Raw genomic sequence first — 23,763 nt, 5'->3', positions numbered from 1 at the left:
GACAACCCAAGCCCTGTGTGATTAGAAGTGTGTTTAATCTGGCTTCTACTAGTGTGGGCTATTTTATATCTGAACATCTCAGCATTCATTTCAGCAGCTGCCATGCATGGATTTGAGAAGACCGTGGTGACTCAACTGTGGCTACATGGAATGAAGTAAATATGCAAAAAATTTTGTCTTTTATACTGAGTTTAGAAATGAGAATGGACATTGACAATGATATTTCAAAGGAAGGTCTATAATTTCGTGGGTGAAAGTGCCTATGAGGTGTTAAAACAGAAAGGATATGGAACCTTTGCTATTGATAGAAGTCTGGCTTATCTAATTGTATCCACACGAAAAACAATATTCAGCTATATCTAATATCAATAGTAATGAAAGGCATATGGTGTTGAGAATAAAATTTTTCTAGCCTTTCTTGTGTTCTAAATTCTCAAAGATTACATTTTATCATTAAGAACTTCAGAATAGATGTATTACGACATTCAGAAAGATGTAAGACAAATATTATATCTGGTTTCTATGCTAAAGAAATGGAACAATTTTAATATGACCAATTGAGCATTCAGTTACTGTCCAAGTTCATGGATCATAGTTTACTGTTTCTTCCTAAAGCAAGAATTTGGGTCCATAGTATCAAAGCACACTAATAAAATGCTTGCATTTTAATCTGTGAAAAAATTAAATCAACTACTATAATGTGCCAAAACTTGAAGAAAAAAAGAAAAAATATATAAAAATTACATGGCTCAACCTGAAACTAAGTAGAAATATGTATGAGAGTAAATTTTCTCCAACGAAACAATTAGATTACACACGTCAGAAAACATTCTCTCCTTCCTTTTTTTCCAGTGAATAATTTTATATAGTTTTTATAAAGCTTCAGCATTCTTTATTACCATTAATTTGCAAAATTTGAGATATAGTCATTAATTTTAGCATTTCAAGGAAAAAATTAAAGAAAAAAGGAGAATGGTAACTCCCTGAGAAATTTATGTACTTAGTAAAGTTTAGTTTGTCTTGGAGTCTTTAAAAAAATTAGATCCAGAATTTTATTCTAATTACCATCCTGATCAAATGCAATATCTATGTGCAAATTCTAGATAAAAGATAAAATATTTCCAACTAATAAACATGACACCCCCTTATTGGACTGTCTAATATTGGTTTTACTGGGTTTAGATAAGGAAGACTTCAATAAAACTAACTATATATTAAGTTCCACTGATTAAAAATGCAGTTTCTTTTTAAATGCAGTTTTAAAAACTCTGCTTTTGTGATAAATTTCTAGACAAATCATAAATGTAAAGCACAATATTATAAATATTGTACTATTCACAGGTATCTGCTGGAAAAGTTAAACGTTTATATTCTAATTATCAAAATTCTGACCTTTCGAAATAGTGCGTTTTCTAAAACAATTTTTTGAAAATCAGCATTTGCTTTTAAACTGTTAAAAATGTTAATTTGAATTTTAAGAATTCCTTACAAATATACCTTATAGTTACTCCTTTCAGTCTCAATTATTTTTTACTTTCGGCTATGCATTCAACACAGAACCAGTAATGAAAAACAGTTTCAATGTAAAATAAAACTAGTCAATCTAGTAGTCTGAATGTGATTTATCAATATTCTGAATGTGATTTATTAATATAGTCTGAACATGATTTATCAATTTTCAGAATTAAATTTCTATAATACTGAAAAAACTTCTTAATATTCAAAAGCAGCAACTTCCCACAAGACTAGAAAGTAGATAAGATCAAACGTACTTAAGCACTACCTGACTTCTTTTAAAATGATGCACTCTTTTATCCTTAAAGTAGTCAACTTGAATAACAACAGAGTTTCTCAGTTTGTTCTCTCAATGAAACAGACAATGTACCACGGTCTGTATGCTTGGGTCCACAGACTTCTTTTGCGGGTCATTTCCAGAAGATGGAGCATTCACTAGACAAAACTTCAGCTCCTGAATCAACTTCATTACAGTGGTAGATAACAACTGTATAAGCTGGAGGTATAACATAACTCCTTTGTTCCCAGCAAGCCACTGTGGTGGCATCTGATATACGGGCAACTGATATCCAGTGATGACCTGAAGTGATGAACTTCCGTAAGGAAGATATATCTGAATATACTGAGTTATAGGATTCACATTGTTGAATGCTGCATAAAATTTTAGTGTTTAGATTACTCCAGACACTCTCAAACTATGATGAATGAGGAGGATTAAAAACCAAAGGACATGGCTGCACATGATAAGGACGTAAATTTTGTTTTCTGATTGTAGGGCCCAGTTTCAGCTTTCTACCATGGAAATTTATCTGTGATTCTACTGTCTTCTGCACATCTGCATTATTATAAAAGGAAACAAATCCATAACCTTTAGACAAATCAGTTCAATCCATGATTATCTTCACTTCTTTTACTGAACCATATCTAGCAAAGAAATTTCTAATTTCAGTGTTATCTATCCTAACATCAATTCCACCAACAAATATGATGTTTGGTATACATAGAAACAAACATTTTGCCTTCAGGTAAAACATAGCCTTGGCTGGTTGTAGCTGATGAGAACTGGTTCTGGCCTCTCTGGAGGTGGTTGAGTTTGGAGTCTCAGAATTTGCAGCAGACTTATTTTCCAAATTGCTGATTCATTCCTTTGCTTCGTCTAATCTACTTTTGATTCCCTCTAATGTATTCCCCATTTCAGTTATTGTACTCTTTATTTCTGACTTTTTTTTATGTTTATCTCAATTTTTATTTCCTGTCTCTATGTTGAGATCATTGAACATCCTAATAACCAGTGTTTTGAACTCTGCAACTAGTACATAGCTTGTCTCCATTTTGTTTAGTTTTTTTCTCTGGAGATTTATTCTGATCTTTCATTTGAGACATGTTTCTTTGTCTCCATTTCGGCTGCCTCCCTGTGTTTGTTTCTATGTATTATGTTGAGCTGCTTTTTCTCTCAGTCTTTTGTAGAGTGGCCTTATATAGTAGATATCCTGTTGGGCTCAGTGGTGCAGTCTCCCTGGTCTCCTGAGCCCAATGATGCTCCAGGTATGTTCCTTATGTGGGTTGTATATACCCTCCTGTTGTAGTTGAGTCTTGATTGCTGTTTGCATATCAAAGGGAAGGGCTTACCCTCAGGTCGATTGGTTGTGAGGACTGTCTGTGACTACAGTAGAGGGGGGCTGACCCTACAGAGCAAGATTTGCTTTAGCAGGGCTCTAGTGCCTACCAAGTCTGCCTTTTAGGTGTATCATTTTTGGAGGTGGTTGGGTGGTGCTCTGGTGTGGTCTAAAGCTGGCCAGCTGCTGTGTTTCTAGGGCTTCTTGGGAGAGACTCTGTTGCAGGCCAAATTTAGCCACTGCTTATGCCCTGCCTGAGACCACTTGTACTGTGCTTGGAGGTTCCTGGGAGAAGCTAAGCTGTGAACTGAGGCCAGCTGCCACTAGTGCTGGACTTGGGGCTGCGAGGCCAGATGCTGCATTTTAAGGTTTGCAAACCTTTGAGAAATTTTAGGAAAGTCTGCAGCATGAGACAAGACAGGCTGTTTGTATGGAAAAAAAAACCACTGGAATTAACTTGAGTGGGCCTGCAGTTGGGTGGGCTGGGGTCTCAGGGACACCAGGGCAGGGATACCAGTGTAGCCAGGGCAATTGAGACTCAGATACAGTACCTGCTTATGTGCCCAGGGTGGGTAGGAGGATAGCTTAACAAAGATACAATGGCTTTTTCCAGCATTTCTGTCTAGGAGAAAGCTGGCCCTCCAGCCCTTGCCATAAATCCAAAAGTGTCCTTGGAACTTTTGAGCTGCTGTCCCAGAGTTGGAGCTCTGAGTGAGTGAGTCTGTCAGTGAGTAAGTCTGTGCATGGGCCTGTAAGAGGAATGTCTGTGCCTACAGCCACCCATTGTCTCATTCAGTCACAATCTCTGCTAGTTTTCACAGCCAGAAGTTTTGGAGACGTCTTTTCCTGGTACTGGAACCCTGGGCTGGGGAGCCTAGTATACAGCTGGGACTTTCTGCTCCTTAGTGGGGACCTTCAGAGCCAAGATATCTTTCCCAATTTTGAAACATCACACATGGGTGTAGAACCCGCCCATTCCACATCTTTGCCCCTACTACCAGTCTCAAGGTGGCTTCTTCTGTATATCCTTAGGTATAGGACTTCTTTTCAGCTAGACTTTAGGTGATTCTCAATGATGGTTGTTCTATAGTTTAGTTGTAATTTTGATGTGGTCATGGGAGGAAGTAAGCACGGCATTTACCTACTCTACCATCTTGACCAGAGACAATATTCCCTTTTATAATATGTCCTCTCTAGTCTCAACAGACAAGTTCTGAGTTTTTTTTTTTAAATAAGATAACTGGAAATTAAAAAAAAAAATTTAATTGACATAAAATTAATGTAATTTTCACTGTGCACCTTATAAAATATAAGCAAAGGCATATTAAGAGAAACAAGATTTGCAGCACCCAGGGAGAATCATTGCTAATTTTGGTGTGTTTGTACACACACACACACACATAGATACATACCTCCAAATTAAGATAATAGTATGTAGGCAGTATTGTATTTTGTTTTGGGTCTTTCTGACATCAATTTTCTGTATATTTCCCCAAATCATTTCCTATTCATTGAAAACACAATGTTTAATGGCTTCATATTACTACCTCATATAGCTGTAAGCATACTTTATTTATTCACTAGCCCATGGGTGGATATTTAAATGTTTTTTCCGTTTTTTCTCTTAGAACTCTGTACTGAGGATCAATATCCATATGCTTTTTTTGGTGAATTTCCGATTCCTTCCTAAGAAATAGAATCACTGAATCAAAAGGCATACACGATTAAAATTCTTGTGATGCATGTTGACAAATTATTTACAAAAACTGAAGGCCAAAATGCTATTCCATGTATTTTCAATTTATATTTTTGACTGCTCATTGAAGTTTGACTTTTTTATTTATTAGCAATTTGTATTTATTATTTATGCATTTTAATGTCTTTATTTTTCTGCAGCAAGAATTTATCTTACGTATTGAGTTATAAGAACTCTTTACATATTAAGGAGTTTTACAAGTGTGCCAGATGTGAGTAAAAAAAAAAAGAGAGAAAGGACTTGCTTTTACAAGCTTTTTTTTTAGTATTCCAAGACAGAAATTAAATAAGCAAAGATATTTGTTTCAGATAAAGCCATTTCTTTGAATCTGACCTTTTAGAAAGCAATAGGGGTAGTAGGATAGAGAAGGGTGATGCTTTAGCTAATTTGACTGAAGTGTGATAAGCTTCTCCAATTTCTCAGAGCTTTTTATTAAATACATATATCATTTTATAGTTTTCCTTATTTAGGTCTTGCCCTCTTCTCAAATTTCTTCCTTTGTATTTTATGTATTTTTTGTTATTATGTGTGGGATTTGTCTTTGCACTGTGTTTCCTAACTGGCTATAGCATGTGACTGACTCTTTTAATTATGGTGTCTATAGTTGGAGGAGTGGTGTCAATGATAGCCTCAGAATGAGCCAATTAACACATGGAACTAATCAAAATCTCCTGTGATTTAGTCCCCAGGAATCTATCTCCCTAACTTCCTAAGCTCACACTCGATGTGGAAATGTCAGAGCTTAGCCTTTTAATAAGTACTTATGTGGATTGGTAGTTTATATTTTGAAATTATACTATGAAACCTGCTATTTATCAAATATTTTAATTTGTATTTTTTTTGCATCTAACCAAGTTTAAGAAACTTTAAAAAGATATTTATACATTCTAAAAATACACTTAATATTGGCTAAGTTATGTTAGTTTTTGAACTTATTGTTTTACAGATTTTTCTTTAAAGAAGAAGAAAAGTTTGATTCAACATGACTGGATAATGTTGACCAAGACCAAGAAGCTATCTCTGCTTTGTGACTTCACACTTGACCAGGGAGGATGTGGATGGATGTATGAAAGGGTTAAGTGACTATTACTGTGGGAACAATATCCAGGAAAGATCTTCTTATCTTGCTGAGTGTCTACCTGTGTATTTTCATGGCACTAATTACTATGTGGGGACCCTGACATAGCACATTAGTCCAGGGACAACATGAGAATCAAGAGGAAACACTCTCACAATTCTCCTAAAGGTCTACCTATCGTTTGCAGTTTTGAAACTTTTTTCCTCCCATGCATTCAAAATATTAACTGCAATGTTGCATTGATATAATGCATTAATATTCTTTGGTATAATTAATTTTTTCCTAATAAATTTGAAGACTTCAAATGTTTTCTGCTTGGGGGTCAAGCCTATATATTTATATTATATTTTTCACAGGTTTGGTTGAAAAAAATTTAAGGATATTAACAGAATATGAGAATATTGATGCCATGAGTTTCTTTTCTCCCTGTACACTAGAGATCCAACTTAAGGGTAAGGATAAATACTTGCCTTTCAATAGCCAGCCCCAAACCATCACGAAGTATATCCCATGTACAGATTACTTCATCTGTATGTTCCCATATCATTTCATACTTGACTTCATTGTGCTCAGTACCATGATTTAAAATAATTTATTTATCTGACTTTTCTTTACTGGATTATAACTCTGGAAAGGTATGAAATTGGTCTTATTTTACTTTGTGTCTTCTTTAAACCTCTGTACAGGAAAGGCATATGGTAATTGCTTATTGAATGAATCAATAATTCATTCAATAATCTTTTTATTTTGTTCTCACGTTATTTCTGAACTTGATCAACATCAGAGTCAGCCAAATGCTTTTATAAACTATTTAAATCTATATTAAGTTACTAAAACTTAAACAATTTTCTGTTAAAAAAAAATGGTTGTTTTCACTGTGTTTCTCTTCAACTTACAGGGTAAATTCACGTTTGATTTGATGAGTAAGTATATTTAGACACTTATCTGGCACACTTGAATAAATTCCTCTAAGATGATAAATTGTGTACTGTTTTTAAGTAATAATATAGCATGTAGAATTTACTCTGACAGCTTCTAGCAGCAGCAATAGCTAACACTCATGTAATATTTACTATGTGCCAGGCTACTAGATAACTTAAAACTACATGCCAGGCATGATTCAAGGACTTTACATATATTAATTTGTTTAATCTTCTCATTAGCACTTTGAGGTTGATATTATTGTTCCCATCTCACATATGAGAAAAATAAAGCTACAAGAAGTTAAATGAAGTACCCAAGGTTATGTAACTGGTAAGTGGTAGCTTTAGCTTTAGAAACTGGGCCATCGGACTTTATAGCCTGTGGTCCTGACCGCCTATGCTAAATACTCTCCAAAGACTCTGCTATTTTGATCACATTTAAAACATGACCCAGAGGTGGAAAAAAATATTAAGTGGTAAAGATAGAATTACAGAAATGTAACTTATGTTGAGTTCATTAAAATCAACATTAGGTCAGGAGAACTTATTGATGATAATAAACTCCTAGATTATGAATCATATGTTTACATCCTAAATAAAAATTTTTGAGATGAAAAGTGGCACATAGAATGCCCATTGCAGTCTGTAATGGCCAAAACTAATCCAAAGTCTTTGAACAAACAACACTGCAGGATCTGCAGTGTTCTTTTACATAGAAGTGTTTTGTTTTGTTTTTTCTTTTTCCCCCAGCCAAGACTAATTAATTAGTGCTAGTTAAGAAAGACTGTCCACCTGGGCTTTCACTCCTCTTCACACTCCCAAATTTCCCTGAATCTTGGCTAAGAGAAAAGGGTACCTGAGCCTGCCAGCCCATCCTTTGTGCCTCTCAGTTTGTCCCCTGCCATCTGTCTGACAACATCGCTGCCTCTCACCCAATACTGTCCCCCGCCCCCCGCCCCCGGCCCCTAGCTTTTAGTCAACCTCACTAGCATGGCCATTCTTTAAAAGTCACTTCCACTCCTAACCAGATTTCATCGGGTTAGAAAAAAGTGACATTTTAAAGCATTTTAATAACCAATAAGAACATAACAATAGTTTTATCCACATTGTCACAGGAATGATATAAAATGAAGCAAAGTAGAAATCATTTTAAAGGGTGGTGTGAAGAACATTCTTATTTGCCAACTGTGTTTACCAGAAATGTACCTTCACTCAGGTATTGTCTATAAGACTCTATTGTTACTCCTGAAGGATACTATCAGATAGTACCAGATATAATTACATTAATATAAATTAAAAACGACTTAGAAGGAGCTAGTGTTTCTTGAGTTTTTACATTGTATAGTATGTGCTTATATATATTATTTCATTTGATCATCACCAATTATGCTCAGGTAGATGTTATCAACCTTTTTCACAGTTTAAAAAAATATAGAAATATTACATAATACTTCTCCAACGTCTCAGAGTCAGTAGGTTGCAGGGGTGGGATTTGATATTGGTCTTTTCTAACTCCAAATCTCAAACTCCTTCCACAATCCCACGATTAAAAAAAAAAAAAATGAGTTTAAAAGAGAGACTAGAGAGGCATTGAGGCACCGTGCCCAGAGAGGCCAGGCTCCCAGCTGGGAAATTCTGGGAAGCCAGAAGGTAACATAAAATCTAAGAGAGTCTTTGAATATTGACAAAAAGAGTGAAGAATAATAAGTTTCTAGGAAACTCAAGAATGTTCTCTCTTTGCAGTATTTCTAGAAGCTTACTGTATATGGTGGACTCGAGTAGAGACTGGAGTTTAAAGTGGATGTTGGAGTGAGAAAACCCCAGCTTTGAAGATTTGTCTGCCATATTCATATTTATTAGATTCCAACCTTTTAAATTCACACTCTAACTTTGAAAGGTATTGTTCAAAAAGTATCCTTTGCTACCAGATGAAAGATAGTGAAGAGAGTGCCGATAGAAACAGAGAAGTGATTGTCAAATATTAGAAAGGTTGAATGCAGAGGATTTAGCAACTTTTTGAATGTGAGGCAGAGAGGTGAGAATGCAATCACAGAGGCCCAGAGTTGTGAAACTCGATGATACAAGAAGGGTGTTGGGTTCAGTTTGTGGTGCTTGTAGAGCATCTTGGTGGAGATGATCAAAAGAGAGTTTTGAAGAGAGAAAAAGCTTGTGATGTAGGTGATGGTCAGTATACAGATTAGCTTAGAAATGATAGTTAAAGCAAGTTTACTACAGGTGATTTTATAGGGAAAAAAACATTAGCAGATTAGGTAAAGGGACTAAGGATGGAAACTGGAAACTTCTGTTTAGGGGGCAGGATAAAAAGTAACAGTCTATAAAAAGGTCCTAAAAATAACAATTTGAGATTGCAGTATCATGGAAGGCACTGGAGGAGAGCTATAGTGAAAAAGATTCTACGGAGAAGTTCAAGATAAGGATGGAAGAAAAAAAATCTTAAATTTGGCAGATTATTATTACACCACTGAGACAGCAATACACTAGATTAATGGAGCAAATGAGAAAAGAAACAGGAAATGGAGGCTCCTTTTCTGAGAATGTTCGTTTGAGAAATCTAGCAGTTGTGTGATGGGAGAAGGTATAGTACCATGTTCGCAGTCTTAACCCTTGAGATAAAGGATCTAGGACAGAGAAAGAGAATGTGTGTGTGTGTGTGTGTGTGGGCGTGTGTGTGTGTGTGTGTGTGAGAGAGAGAGAGAGAGAGAGAGAGAGAGAAGAGAGAGAGAGAGAGTATATATATATATAAAGAGAAAAGTATGTGATTATTGGGACAAGCTCTCAGGATTGGGACGAGATGGAATGAAGTCACAACTGAATGAGCCTTATAATTCTTTATCTGCAATAGGAGGTAGAGATGAGAAGATGCATGAAGAAGATCAGGGTTTGGGAGAAAAACGGGAAAGATGGTGAATGAGAAAGTTCATTGCTGCTGGTCTTGATCTCACTTAAGTAGAAGGTGAGATTATTTGTAGATAATAAGTGTGAGTTAGGGCTCTGTTCTTAAGGGAATGAAACAAATTTATGCAAATGCCATCAATTTAGAGACAAATTAAAGCATTGATTAGGAGCAGCAAGTGGCTGGTTTCTGCTGAGTTTATGTTGGAACCAGTTTTATTATAGACCTCTCTCCAGAATAACCTAAGAAACCAAGAGCAGAAACACGGGTCTTCGAGGCTTACCTGAGTTAGGGAATTACCATACCCTTTGCTTCCTATTGTTGTTTTCAAACTTCTTTTCAGTACTTTCAAAAACTCAGCAAGCTATTTTTTTTATCTTTATTGTTTTTATCTACCAAGTCCCATGACCCTTACCTGTTTCCGTGATTTCAATACATGGGTTATAATCTTTCTCTTCTTACATCTTAACATCTTCCTCCCATTGTTTCACCATGCACATTAATAACATCATTGTTTAAAAGTCCTTTGACTTTCTAAGCTCTATTTAACTACCTCGTTCTACCTAAGTAGCCTACAAACACCGACATTTCACACGTCATCATTTTTCATAGCTGCTTCTCTACCATGATCTTGAGCTGTGGCTTCAGATTTAAGAATCTCAACTAGGGAGTAAAAATATATTAATTTGAAAGTTAAATGGCATATATTTTAAGCTGAAAAATAATAATTATTCTGTAAGACTGATCTTCCTACATTCGAAATTCTGATACAGTCTCTTTCTCTGAAGAACAATAAAACTGAATATGTCCACTTTTTAAAATGTCCCCTTGAGTTTTAGTATGAAGACAATGTAATCCATTAAATAATAGTCACTATTGAATGAATATCTACACTGCCTTAGGTATTCAAAGCACATTCTGTCAACTCCTCATAGCAAAATCTCAGAAATACCAAAGTCATCTGGCTAATTATTACCATAATCATTATTTGAACAGTGATCTGACTCCAAAACCTAGGATTTTACCCCATAGTTCTCATACGTAACATTTCACATATTACTTTGAAACTGTATTTAAATGACAGTATAAATATTTTGAAAATTTTATATATCTTTCAGACCTTAAGGTGATATAAATTGAATTAAGTATAAAATGACTATTTTTACCAAAAGCATGGGGCCTGTCATTGTTCAGTTAGAATTCCAACTCTGCCACTTAAAGCTGTAGAAACTTAGGAATTTAAACCAAAGTTTTACTAAGTCTCAGTTTCTTCATCTATAAAATAAGAAAAAATAATACCACACATATAACATCAGGTCGTTGTTAAAACAATTAAATGAGGTAATATATGCAAAGTGATTAGCACATGTGGAACAAAGTAACTACTCAATATGTACCAGGTAATAATATTGCCATTATAATTATTATATCCCATTAATATTTTTTCAAAGGATTTTTAAATATTTCTAAGCATTAGTTAATTTCACAGACCCTCAGAATGCCCTATTGAGATAACACATAAGGACATCCCTGACCAAAATATGTGTAGTAAGATACAATCTCTTTTTAACAATGCTTTGGTTATCACTAGAGAAAGCTAATACTTTGATAGTATAGATTCTATTTTCCTGATTTAAAAAAACTTCCCCATAATTTTTTTCTTCTGTCTAGATGGCAAAAAGAAACAGAAAAGATTCTGACATTCTGGTATCAATGTCACACAGTACTAATTCCCATCCTGGATATTCCTTTAATGTACCATTTACGGAGCCATGGTTGGGAGGCTAGCTGCTTCAGCTCTCACACATGTGGCCCACCAAAAGTATTCCATCCTCATTGCCCACCACCACCTCATAACGAATCCCTAGTGATGCTCTGTTAGGAATTGGGCTGTCATTCTCAAGTTGACACTCACTGCTTTTGGCAGCATTGTTTCTGGTGATGTGTTTGTTAAGGGGGCCATTTGCTGATACCTGATGAAGTATCACCAACATTAAGCCTCTTGAAAATGAGCTTGCTTTGCTAATATAAGGGCTGTGGAACCTCTGGGATTAGGGTGCATAGTAATGACTAAGTTTGGTTCCAGACCACCTGTCTGTGACAAAGGGCTGGGGACTTCAGACATCCCTGAGATACACTCTGCACAGGAAAAGAAGAAAAGAAATATGCCTCTCTGATGCAGATTTCCTTCTGATTCTGTGACAGTTTACCCCCAAGGGGCTCACAGCCTGGCAATTTTTTGCAATGAGTATTTTGCTTGTCTTGTGTTATCTCCAGATTAAAACTAACACCTTAACTAAGAGTTACAGTTTATCATGAAGATTAAAACAAGTATAAAGTGATAAACTGGAGAATATCGCCTACAATTTTATGAAGTTTTTAATTCTAAAAACCTTCAGATCCGTGGTTCTTGAAAAAAAAGGAAAAGAAAGAGAAGGAAGGAAGGAAGGAAGGAAGGAAGGAAGGAAGGAAGGAAGGAAGAAGGAAGATAGAAAGGAAGAGAAAGAAAGAAAAGAAAGAAAGAAAGAAAAGAAAGAAAAGAAAGAAAGAAAGAAAGAAAAGAAAGAAAGAAAGAAAGAAAGAAAGAAAGAAAGAAAGAAAGAAAGAAAGAAAGAAAGAATCAGAATCACTCATGGAACTTAATAACTCAAATCCTGGGCTTTATCCCTAGAGATTCTGATTTAATAGGCTTGACATAGTGCCTAGAAATCTGTTTTAATATGTAATCTAGTCAATTCTGGTGCAGGTGGTCTTAAGAAAACACTTCATGAAGCACTAACACAGAATTTCTAGAGACTTGTAATTTAATTTTTAACTGCCATTTTGGTTGGCCCTGTTGTAGCCAGACAATAAGATGCCAAAGAAAACTCTCCAAGTTTTCTATTCTCTTTCCATGTATGGATTCTCATTCACATTTCCATCTGTTAATTCAATCACTCATTTAATTTTCATTTTGAATTGCTGGAGGCTTTACATTTCCCCTGCAGATCCACTCTCCACCTCTCCAACTTGCCTGTGTCCCAGAGGTCAGAATCTATGAACTGCATCAATCAGTGTCCTCTGCTTTCAAAATGAAGTGGATAGTAAAGTCAGAACATTGACTTTTTTGTGCTTCTAAGAGAAGTTTGTCAGTGACTGAATTCCTTCCAGTTTGTCAATGGCTGAATTCTTTTACTCAAGCATTTAATAAGAGTCATTGTAGCTATAGCTCATACTGAATTCTGGTAACTGCCCCCTTCTCTTGCCCCATCAGGCTTAGAAGACTAACAGCTTCTTAAGATTGTCTAACCCAGGGTGCTTCATTATATGCCTTGTTGATTTCATGTTACTCTGTTCATACATCCTAAGAGCCCTGTGGTTAAACTCTCTTCTGTTACTCCTTTTGAGTGTGATATGCTTTTTCTGAGGGGATCCTGACCAACATATTAATTAGCTTTATACCAGCTTCTGAGGTCTTGGAACATAAAACATGGTAACAAATAATTATTCTGAATTGAGCTAGGAACTACAGCAGAAGTATGTACAAATTGATAAGGAAGCTTAGTGGAGGGAAAAAAGGAATCTGTCTTGGCAATTGGAAAAAACTTATAAATGCAGTGACATTCCTGTAGGTTCCTGAATATTATTTAGGAATTCTTAAGGCAGAAACGCAGAGGAGGAGCAATCACAAAGGGTCCCCTGAGCACTCATGCCACTCCAGTACTTCACGTCACTATCATTTCTCACAAGAGTTAATGCTACAGTTTCCCTTCATTCTTTTTACTCTCCTCCAGTTCATTTCCCACACAGCAGAGGAGTGATCTCGATAAAACATAAAGAGAATAATGTCAATATATACATATTTATAAATAAAAGAAAGATATGTCTAATTTATTTGTAGCTAAAGCTTAGAGTGCACAGGAGGTAGTGGTAGTAGTGGTGGAAAACAATGATGGACATATTCTAAATAAGAACTTAAACACTGCAAAATTATGGAAGGCTTTAGAATAGAGGAGTGACATAATCAAATCTTTATTTCAGAACTCTGGAAGCAATATGAAAAATGAACTATAAGAAGAAGAGACCAGTGGAAGGAAATCTTATAGGAGCCTCTTCTCACATGATAGGATTCTCACTGATCTTGTAAAAGTGATTTTGTTATCCATTGGAAATAGTCTCAAAAACAGATCATTTTCCAGAACATTATCTTCTGGTAAAGAGTATAAAAATCCCTAGTGACAATACACACCTAAGCTTTCACAATTGCCTAAGCTTATTGTTCTGAGATAACGTAAAAATTCAAAATTGCTTTAATGTTCTATTATAGAGAGAAACTTGCCATAAAAGAATATTTGTACCTCAAAATTTTCTTAGCAATCTGATAATTATAACTTAAATCCAGTTTTTGGAATTTTTATTTTTCCCCAAACATACAGTATTAAATTATTTATTTACCAACAAATTTTGGCATAGATATTAAATACATATTGTGGTCATGGAAATTTAGGTTATTATATTCTTATGAAAAGGCCTAAATGTAAAATACTGAGTATGCCTCATTTCTGAATGCATTTGATTATTTACTTAAAAAATAAATACAGAAAAAGTTTCTATATATTTACTTTCAGTGTAATGGAAAATAATATATATCCTGTTAAAAAATTCTCTTAAATGAATCTGATTTCATATATTAAAAACTCAAGTGCAGAGGGGATAGTCTGACTGCTAATGAGGGAAACATCAAAGGTCTACAGAATTAAAATGATGGCACGCCCCTAAAAAACAAATAAAAAATAATCAAGTACAAAATTAGAGGAAAGAGGTAAAGGGTAAAACAAAATTTAATTGATCCGATCATGTGCTATAAAATCATATTATAAAAATCTTTCCTCATGTGAAACTATTGATTTCATTTTTATTTTTATGTGGTTTTAAAAAGCAGCTCTATTAATATATAATTGAAATAATATAAACTGAATATATTTAAGGTAAACAACTTGAAAAGTTTTCGTACATGTATATACCCACGAAATTATCACTGTAATCAAGAGATGAACATATCCATCACCCCCAAAAAGTTTTCTTATGCCCTCTTGTAATCCCTTCCCCCAACTCTCCTTGACCCTCATATTGACCCCACAAAATGCTGATCTGTGTTGTGTCACTATAGATTAGTTTACATTTCCTAAAATTTAATTTAAATAGAATCATATAGTATTTTTCATCTAGCTTTTTCATTAGCATGGGTGAGTAGTATTCCATATTGATACCCTAGGATTTCTTTATTCTTCTGCATGCTGATGAAAATTTGAATTGTTTCCATTTGGGGGTTATTACAAATAAAACGTATGCAAACTTGTGTGTACAGGTCTCTGTGTGGCCATATACTTTCATTTCTATCAGAAATTTCATTTCTACCTAGGAGTAGAATGGCTGGACTATATGGTGGATATTATTTTTTAACTTTTTTATTACATGATCAAATTATTTTCCCAAATGATTGTACCATTTAGATTTCCACAGTGTAAGAGAATCCCAGTTCTTACTCATTACTGACAACACTTGATGTAATCAACTCCTTTCCTCTTCTTTGTGAACACCAATTAAATGTATATTGGGTAACTTGAATTTGTCTCATAGCTTAAAGATGCTTTGTTTTTGTTTTTGTTTTTTGTCTTTTTTTCCCCCTATTTCTGTAAGTTTTAATCAGGTACTGTTATGTATTTATATCTCTAACTTTTGAACATGTTATATTAAACTGTTTTAATATCCTTGCCTGCTAATTTTAACATCTGCATCAGTTCATTACAATTGATTATTTTTTTCTTTATGGGTCTTATTTTCTTCCTTCTTTTCATGACTGGTATTATTATTTTGGCATATAATTGTTTATAGTACTTTTTAAATGATTCTTTGAATTTCTGTACTGTCACTTATAACTTCATATATGATTTTATTTATTGGAGTTCTCTTTTTTCTTTTTGATGAGTTTAGCTAAAGGTTTGAAAGTTTGAAAAAGCGAGCTTAAGTAGAAGTGGACTCTGTGTAAACTGCATATGCCTAATGCCTTTGGCATTCCGGTCGCAGCTGGGCAGTGCCTAGAATATCCGGGTCACTGACTCACCAAACCTGAGTGGCTCCAGGTGGGGAGGCCAGGTGCATGTAGTTACGACGTTTATCCTCCTACTCACTTCCTTCCTGCCGAAATGGGCTCAAGTGATGTGTCCAGGAACATGCCTGCAGCGACTTTGCAGGTAGGCCAGAGCCTTCACCCACCTTGTGGAGGTGTAGTGGAACATAAACAATAGCGCTTTCTGGTCCCTTCGACACGAGAGTTCCCACAGTCTCTCAAGAGCTTCCGCGGCTCCCCAGCCTTTTCCATATAGTCTCCCTCTTCTTTATTGTACCGAAAGAGGTCCACTGTGGAAGTGACCTCTGTGTAGGCTCTATTCAAGTGGTAGTTTTGGGAGCACACTTGGAGCACAGCAGGTGATGATGACGTCTGGGGCACTAACCTGCCAGGCTGCAGCAGCTCCTGGCGGGGAAGCCAAGTGGGGGTGGTGACACTCCGTTGGTTCCTGCTGGCTCCCTTTGTTCAGAGGCAATAGGCTCCGGGCAATGTAGTTGAAAATGCACTGTGGTGAGCTTGAGGTAGGCCAAAGCCGCACTACTCAAGTGGAGAGAAATGTAAGCAGAGCTCTCACTCATTCCTCAGGCAGAGTTCCCCTGGCTGCAAGAGGGCTCCCAGGCTTCCTAGCCTCTGTTTGGTTTCCTTCTCTTGTTTGTTGTTCAGAAGCCATTCATTCAGCCCTCAGCTGTCTGACAGGAGTAATTGTCTATATATGTGTGTCTTTGGGTTTGCTCATGAAAGGGGTTGAATTCAATGTCTCCTCCTCGACTGCCATCTTGGACAGCTCCCTGGTATTTTTTTATTAGATGCCATATATTTTACTTGGTTGAGTGTTAGATATTTTTTATTTCGGTAAATATTCTCGTGACTTGTTTTGTGATGCAGTTAAGTTACTTAGAAACAGTTTGATCCTTTGGGCCCCTTATATTACCATTGGGGTGATGGGAGCTCAGGAAACACCAGAGTATCGGTTCTTATCATTGATGAAGAAATTAATTCCAATGCAGCGACAGTTATGAGAGGTAAGATTTATTAAAAGCACATTTTGAGATAGAAACGAGTGACACCTAAACTGGCTAACCATGTGGAGAGGAAGATATGCTCTGTGAGGATCAGGTTACACCAAGGAAGGAGAGCTGTAACCCCATGGAAAGGGGAGGTCTGTATTATACTAGGGCCGGGATAGTTGGTTACAAAAGCATATCTAAGTGATTTGCACATGAAGTCATTTTGATGGACACTTGGCTGCTATATAACTCCCTGCCTACTGTGCATGTGCTTACCCAGAATTCAGTCTGTTATAATTAGATTCATGAACTTCCCAGGCATAGAGATGATAATATAATGATGATATAGTGAGGCTGAGGTTGTGGGCAGGTTAGGGTAGTACCTTCTGCGCAAGGGTCTGTGGCTAAATTAAACCAGCTATAGTTTATGGCCTTCCAGTCCTTTGCCTCTCAGGATGCAGGAATGATTCTTTACTACCAATGGGGTGTTCTTTGGGTGGTCTCTGGGCTGGGCCTCTGTTCCTTTGTTCCTCTGTTGGTCATGTCTAACTATTATTCTAATTATTCTGCCCAATGCCCTTTGAATCTTGGTTTTTCCAGTCTGGCCCCTTGAGAGTGCTGGGCACTGTTACCATTTCTTTTGTTTGCCTCTTTCCCCAGCCTGGTGTAGTTTCTTCATGATTTGCTAAACACCCAAGTGAATACTTGAAGCAGACCTTCTGCAGACCTTTAGGGTTCTCTCTCTGTTCGCTCCTTTCTGTAACTCTGTCCTGTGAACTTTAGATGCCTTCTTCTCCCTGGACTCAGCTCCATCTCCTCAACTCAGAGAGTCTGCTGAGCTCCTCTGGGCTCCCTGCATCGCAGCCATAATCAGGCAGTCAAAAGGCTTGTCTCAATTTGTTTTCTGTCACTTAGAGGTTACTGTCTTTTTTTTTTTTTTTTTTTTTGCCTGACATCCAGTGTCTTGGAAACCATTGCTCACTTTTTTTTTTTTTTTTTTTTTTTTGGTTATCTCATATGGGAGGGTAAATCTGGCCCTGTGACTTTACCTTGCCCAGAAGACCAAGTTATATATTATAATGAGTGATTTTACTCATGTAAGTATATTACAAGAACTTAATTTTTCTGGCAAAATTAGTTCAGATGTCAGGAAAAGGAATTTATTTGTGAGAAGTATCTATGACTCCAAGCTTAATTTCACAAAACATTAGATATATAGCACTCATTTTTCTAAGATATTGAAGATAAATACTTTATTGAAAATTTTATATACTCTGAAATATTCCTATTATTTCTTTTTAAAAATCTGTCAATATTACGAGTAAAATATATTTAGGTAAGAACTGTGTATACTATGATCACCTCTATAACTATGTTGAATTTAAATATAAAACATTTATTATTGGAGTAAACACCTGATCTTGATATTGTTATATTTTAGAATATGATGTAATAAGAGTGACTATTTCTCACTCTGAAAAAGCCATCTGTATCTCTTGACACGTAAATAGAACTATGCATATAAAGACAGGTTCTTAAAAACATCAAATAATCCAGACAGCCATAATGCGCTAGTCTATGTGAGGCACTTTACGTCTCTGAGATCATTTGAGTAAATTTTATAAATGGTGTCTTGTTAAGGTCTTCACTACTCTGGTGTGGTTAATACACCTCATGTGAATCACTCTTATTATCCATCATTATTAACTGCCAATGTTCAAGTTCTAACTCTTCTGCTTACTAGTGGTGAGATTTTGGAAGGTTACTTAGCCTCTCTTCGGCTCATATTCTCATCTATAAAATAGAGTTAATAATGGTAGTACTTAAAACAGTGCATGACAAATAATAAGTATTATAAACTTTTGTTAAAATAAATAATGTGATTGATATTGAACAAAGCTTGCTAGAAGACAGGCATCTGATAATAACACTTGGTGAGTTTTCTGGTGTTTGATAGCAGAAGGGATTCATCATTTTCTTCTAAGAGGAAGTCTGGGGTGACAGAAAGCCTTCTCTGAAGTCTGGGGTGACAGAAAGGGTCTCTGAAGCATTGTGAGGCAGCAATGAAGTATGTCTTAGATGAGAGGGCTTAAGACAGTAAGAAGGCCTGAGATAGCTCTCAAGTCTCCTATAGCCCTGAGCATCATGAGAGAACATAATTATTTTATTCCTAAGAAGTCCAGAGAAGTAGCTAAAAGTGAAGTTGGAAGCAAAGGAAAACAATGGGTGCAAGATGGACTTTGTGGCCATGGAAGAGCCTCAAGAGTGTAGAGTGGATGCCATGAAGACCAAGGTCAGTTTCTAAAGTCCAGGCTGGCTAAACTACATCTCATTGATGACAATGAAGGCAAGCACCAATGTCCCTGGGCCAACAACCTTTACCTCATTTGTGAGAGTACATTGGTCACCAGGCCGAGGAGGAAAAGTAAAAGAAGGAAAGGCCCAGAGAAAAAAGAGGACTCCTAAAGCATCATTTGAGTAATTAGGAGTTTGACTACATATTTCTGAATGTGGCTAGGTTGTTTGTACTCCCAGGCAGAAATAGGTTTCAAGGAAGAAATTAAGTCCAATTATGACCAAATAAAGCTGAGGTTTTGAGCCTCTGAATTTCTTGACTGTGAAATTTGTACTAATAACTTTTAAACTATAATTATAGGTGCACATAATATTACGTGACATTATAGGCTTTGGTGCTCTGGAAGTACATTCAGGACATGTAAGTCTGGTCATGATTTTGTAGCTTATAATTATGATAACATGAGCAGTTCTTTAACCTAATGACTTTTTTTTTTTCATGGTAAAATGTATGTTTTAACACCTGTCCAGCATTCCTCAGGATTCCCATGAGTGTCAAATGGGATTATTTATGTAAAAGTGCTCTAAGACATATAAAGCACAATGCAATCGCAGGAAATTATTATGAATTAGAACACGAGTAATGATGAGTTTCGAAGGAATCATGAAATGCAGACTAATATAAAAGTGAGCTCCCTCAAATGGGATTATGAAAGTCAATATATAGTGAAGAAAGTCAGTATACTGAGCTGTGAGGAAATATATTACAGCCTTCAGAGTCAGAATGACCTGATGAAGAATTCAAGAATTCTTAGCTCAGGTAATTACTATCTTTAGGACATGAAAAAAGTTATTTTATCTTTTTGAGACTAAACTTTCTCATCTACAAAATGAGTTTGTGTTAAGGAATGGTAATCATGTGTGTTAAGGCCCTTGGAAATAGTAGGCCTTTACCAATAAATGATAGTTATTTTTATTTGTTCTCAAAAAATGTTAACTGGTTTACTGTAACAAGACATGGTTGGCATGTGAGGGTAGATGAGAAAGTGGGAGAAGTCAAGAACGAGCAGAGGTAGGTCAGAATGGAATGTTCACTGATTAAACACTGTATGTAGTCTATGCAATTGACTTTTGAGGGCAGGGAAATTTGCAAGAATCATTCTGGGGTTGGAGGGGATTGAATTAGCTCCTCTCCATGTACCTTGAGAGAGCACATGAGAAGTTTGGAGTGACATTTAAATTGGTTGTAAAGACAAAGACTGCATGTATTCCATAATGACAAAATGAGGATCAGTTTATTGTGGTGTCTGTGATACCAAGCTAAGGACTTGAATAATACACATTCTTCCCCTTTTTTTTTCATGGTAAAATGTATGTTTTAACACCTGTCCAGCATTCCTCAGGATTGGTAAAAGTGCCAAAAATACTTTTAAAATGCCTGAGTTATTCTAAACTTTATTAGAAAAGATAAGAATTTGTTTCATTACTATGAAATAAAAGGCACGATTCAGATTGAAGGCAAGTTAAAAATGTAGTTTAGGACAGAGTAGAGATCATAGTGTCAGTAACAACAACAGCAACAACAACAACAATAATGAGAATAATAATAATTTTCTTTTAAAAAACTGAGCAAAGTGTTTACTCAAAGGGAAGAATATGGGGTCTCCCTCTTCATTTAGGCTATTATGAAGGGTATCTTGCTAGTTATGTGGAGATGAAGATCTGGAGGGTGAGGCTTGGAGCAAAAGACCAAGGGGCTGACCTTGACTTTGGGAATCAGATGATTTTGGCACCTTGTTAGAAATTGGTTTGTGGGAAAGTTGGAGCAGAAGAAAAGGCAAAAGTGATCCAGAAACCCCTGATTGGTTCAAAGGTTCACAAGAGGAATTTTATTCATCTTAGGTAGATTAAGTTTTAGGTAACAGATTACTAATAGTAGGGCCTACTATCTGTCCATATGCCTATCTATCTCTCTTTCTCTATTACCTTCATAATTTTCCGATAACTTTCGTATGAATTTGGTCATTTAATCTCAGAACGATACTGAGAAATAGTCAAAGCAAATGTCGTTAGCCTCAATTTTCAGATTAAAAATAAAAAGTTCAAAGAGAGAGTGACTTGCTCAAGTTTATACCATAAGTGAAGGAGCTGCAGCTGGAACTCACGTCTTCCGATGAACAATCGACATCTACCTACAACATACACTATAGTATACTTTACATTTTTACTCAGAAATAAACATCACTTTAAATGAGAGTATTGCCCAAGATCTGTAGATAAAAACAAACAAATAAAAAACCCATATCAAGCTGTACAGATACTATGACTAGATCTCATATATAAAGTTGGAGTATATCCTAGTTTCAAATCTATTGATGCTGGTTTAATCTATAGGTCTGATATGATCAAGATTTATCCTGCCTGCTTCTCAGGTTTCCTATAAAGAGATTTCCTGAAGTCTTAAGAAATTGTTCTGTGAACAATTTCAGTTCTCACCACCTCTTCCTGTTTTAAGGTGAAAATAGAGCTGTTTGCATTGGCATTTCAAATCAAGAGGTGCTTAATTAAGCAGAAAGGATTGTACTTCGGTGTAGCATATTCTTGGCATAGGTCTGTGGGGGCAAACACAGCATATCAGTAGGTCAAGAATATCTCCCATTTCTGCACTGTTAGGCTAATTCACTTGAGACATTTGAGAAATTTCCTCTTTCCAAATTTCATTTATAAGACAACCTTAAAATAAACTGCATAACAAGATTGAGAGATCATGGCATTTTTAAGGTCATTTTGTCCACAGGCAACCTAAGGGGCAAGAGAAAAAAACAAACAAACCTAGTTTATCAGTTAATTCTACTGATGTGTATATTTACTCTATTATTCTGATAGTTAAAGGCCCTAAACAAGTTAATTTTTGTGTTATAGGCTATGTGTTTTTTTTTTCTTTTCTTTTTCCTTTAACTTTTTGTTCCTAAATTATTAGATTAATTATCTTAAGTTTATAGGAACAGTCAGAGGGTGTGACAAAGAAGTAAGGTTTCTAGATCTGCATAGGCTGAGTCAGTAGTTATTACTGGTTCTGAAAATTAAAAGGAGGGAATAAAATCTTAGTTCAGAGATACATTGCTAGAGACACAGAATCCTATGAAATTCTAGCCAAAGTGTTTACCCTGAATTGGTGCAATTTTGACCAGTACTGACTGCATCTGACTAGATCGTGGATGATGCCATTCCTCCAGGAGGGAGGGTCACTCCGCCTTTTATTTATATTCCATTTCATTTAGTATGCATGGTGGGCATGGTGCCACTCTGACTTTTAACCTTAATGGAGAGAGCATACAAGTTGACCGGGAACCTCTAGGGAAAATAGAGCTTTAATGACAATTTGAGTGTAAAATCTGGTCTCTGGAATAAAGGTCACCACATCTGCATAGCCCCTGGAGTCAGGCTTAGAGCCCTGTCTGCCTTCAAATAAAGAAGCATTTTCCTGTGTCTTAAGGCTGCTTTAGTTTGAGGTACAAGGAGCACATGACAGAATCAGGGGAACTGAGTGATGTTTGTGCATGTTTGACTGCACTCTGCATCCTAAGAGAAGACTTTGGAGAAACCCAATCAATACTACAAGCATGTCTTGGACAGCAGCAATGCTGTTTTCATTCTGTTACAATAATGAATTGAAGCCTCCCAACAGCAGGTATAATAAGCACTACTCAACCCTTGATATTCAATCACCTTTAACTGGTTATATCTATCTAAAATTCACTGTTAACTGTGATTTTACAATACCCCATTGGCAACCTTTTATGGCTCTCTCTGCACAAAAATGCAAAAACATCAAAAATGCCTTTCAGTACCATATACTCAGTGCTTCTCTCTATTTGCTAAAATGTTTTCCATTTTTTATTTAAAATCCAGTGGAAGGCATTCAGACATTGTGCACAAAATGAAGTGGTTTTGCCTTCAGTTTGAAATTATTTTTGCCATTACCATTAGACTAGAGTTCATATCTTTGTTTCTGGTTGTGAAGTGATTTCGTGTTATCTAGATCCCCTAAAGCAAGCTAATCTTTTACAAATAAAAATGAAAAGAAACCAATTTTTTTTTTCACAAGGATCACTTGCATTTTTTTTTTTTTTGGTATTTGACTACTCTTTATTCACATAAAGCACTTTTTTTCCCCGCTATAAAACAAGAAGCAGAATAACAAATGCAGTTTATGCTGTAGAAATGAGCAACTGTTTCTACCTTATTTTTTTAATGCAAATGAGACAAGAAATTAAGGGTTCATGAAAAATCCTAGTAAAATCCATATCCTGGTGAGTATCTAGGTTGAGGATTCACAGTCTGAATACAAATAAGTATATCTTGACATATTTTACTAGCTTTTTATTTAATTTTTCAATTTAATTTTAAATATCAAGAATCTATTGTTTTAGGGTTAACTCAACATTTGAACAAAATATCTGCTCAATTCAAGCTATGTTACAAGATTATATTAAATTATATCATTCGATTTTAAAATTTAAATTTCATCAGTTCAGAGTGCTTCATGA

General features: G+C 35.8%; 1 pseudogene; it reads right to left on the bottom strand.

The window, feature by feature from the left end:
* Window positions 1–1,762: 1,762 nt before the first annotated feature.
* LOC120612593 (deleted in azoospermia-like) lies at window positions 1,763–16,489 on the bottom strand (annotated as a pseudogene).
* Window positions 16,490–23,763: the final 7,274 nt, after the last annotated feature.

Source organism: Pteropus medius, unplaced genomic scaffold, assembly GCF_902729225.1.
Source record: "Pteropus medius unplaced genomic scaffold, Ma_sr-lr_union100, whole genome shotgun sequence".
Classification (NCBI taxonomy): domain Eukaryota; kingdom Metazoa; phylum Chordata; class Mammalia; order Chiroptera; family Pteropodidae; genus Pteropus; species Pteropus medius.
This window is presented reverse-complemented; position numbering and strand designations above follow the sequence as displayed.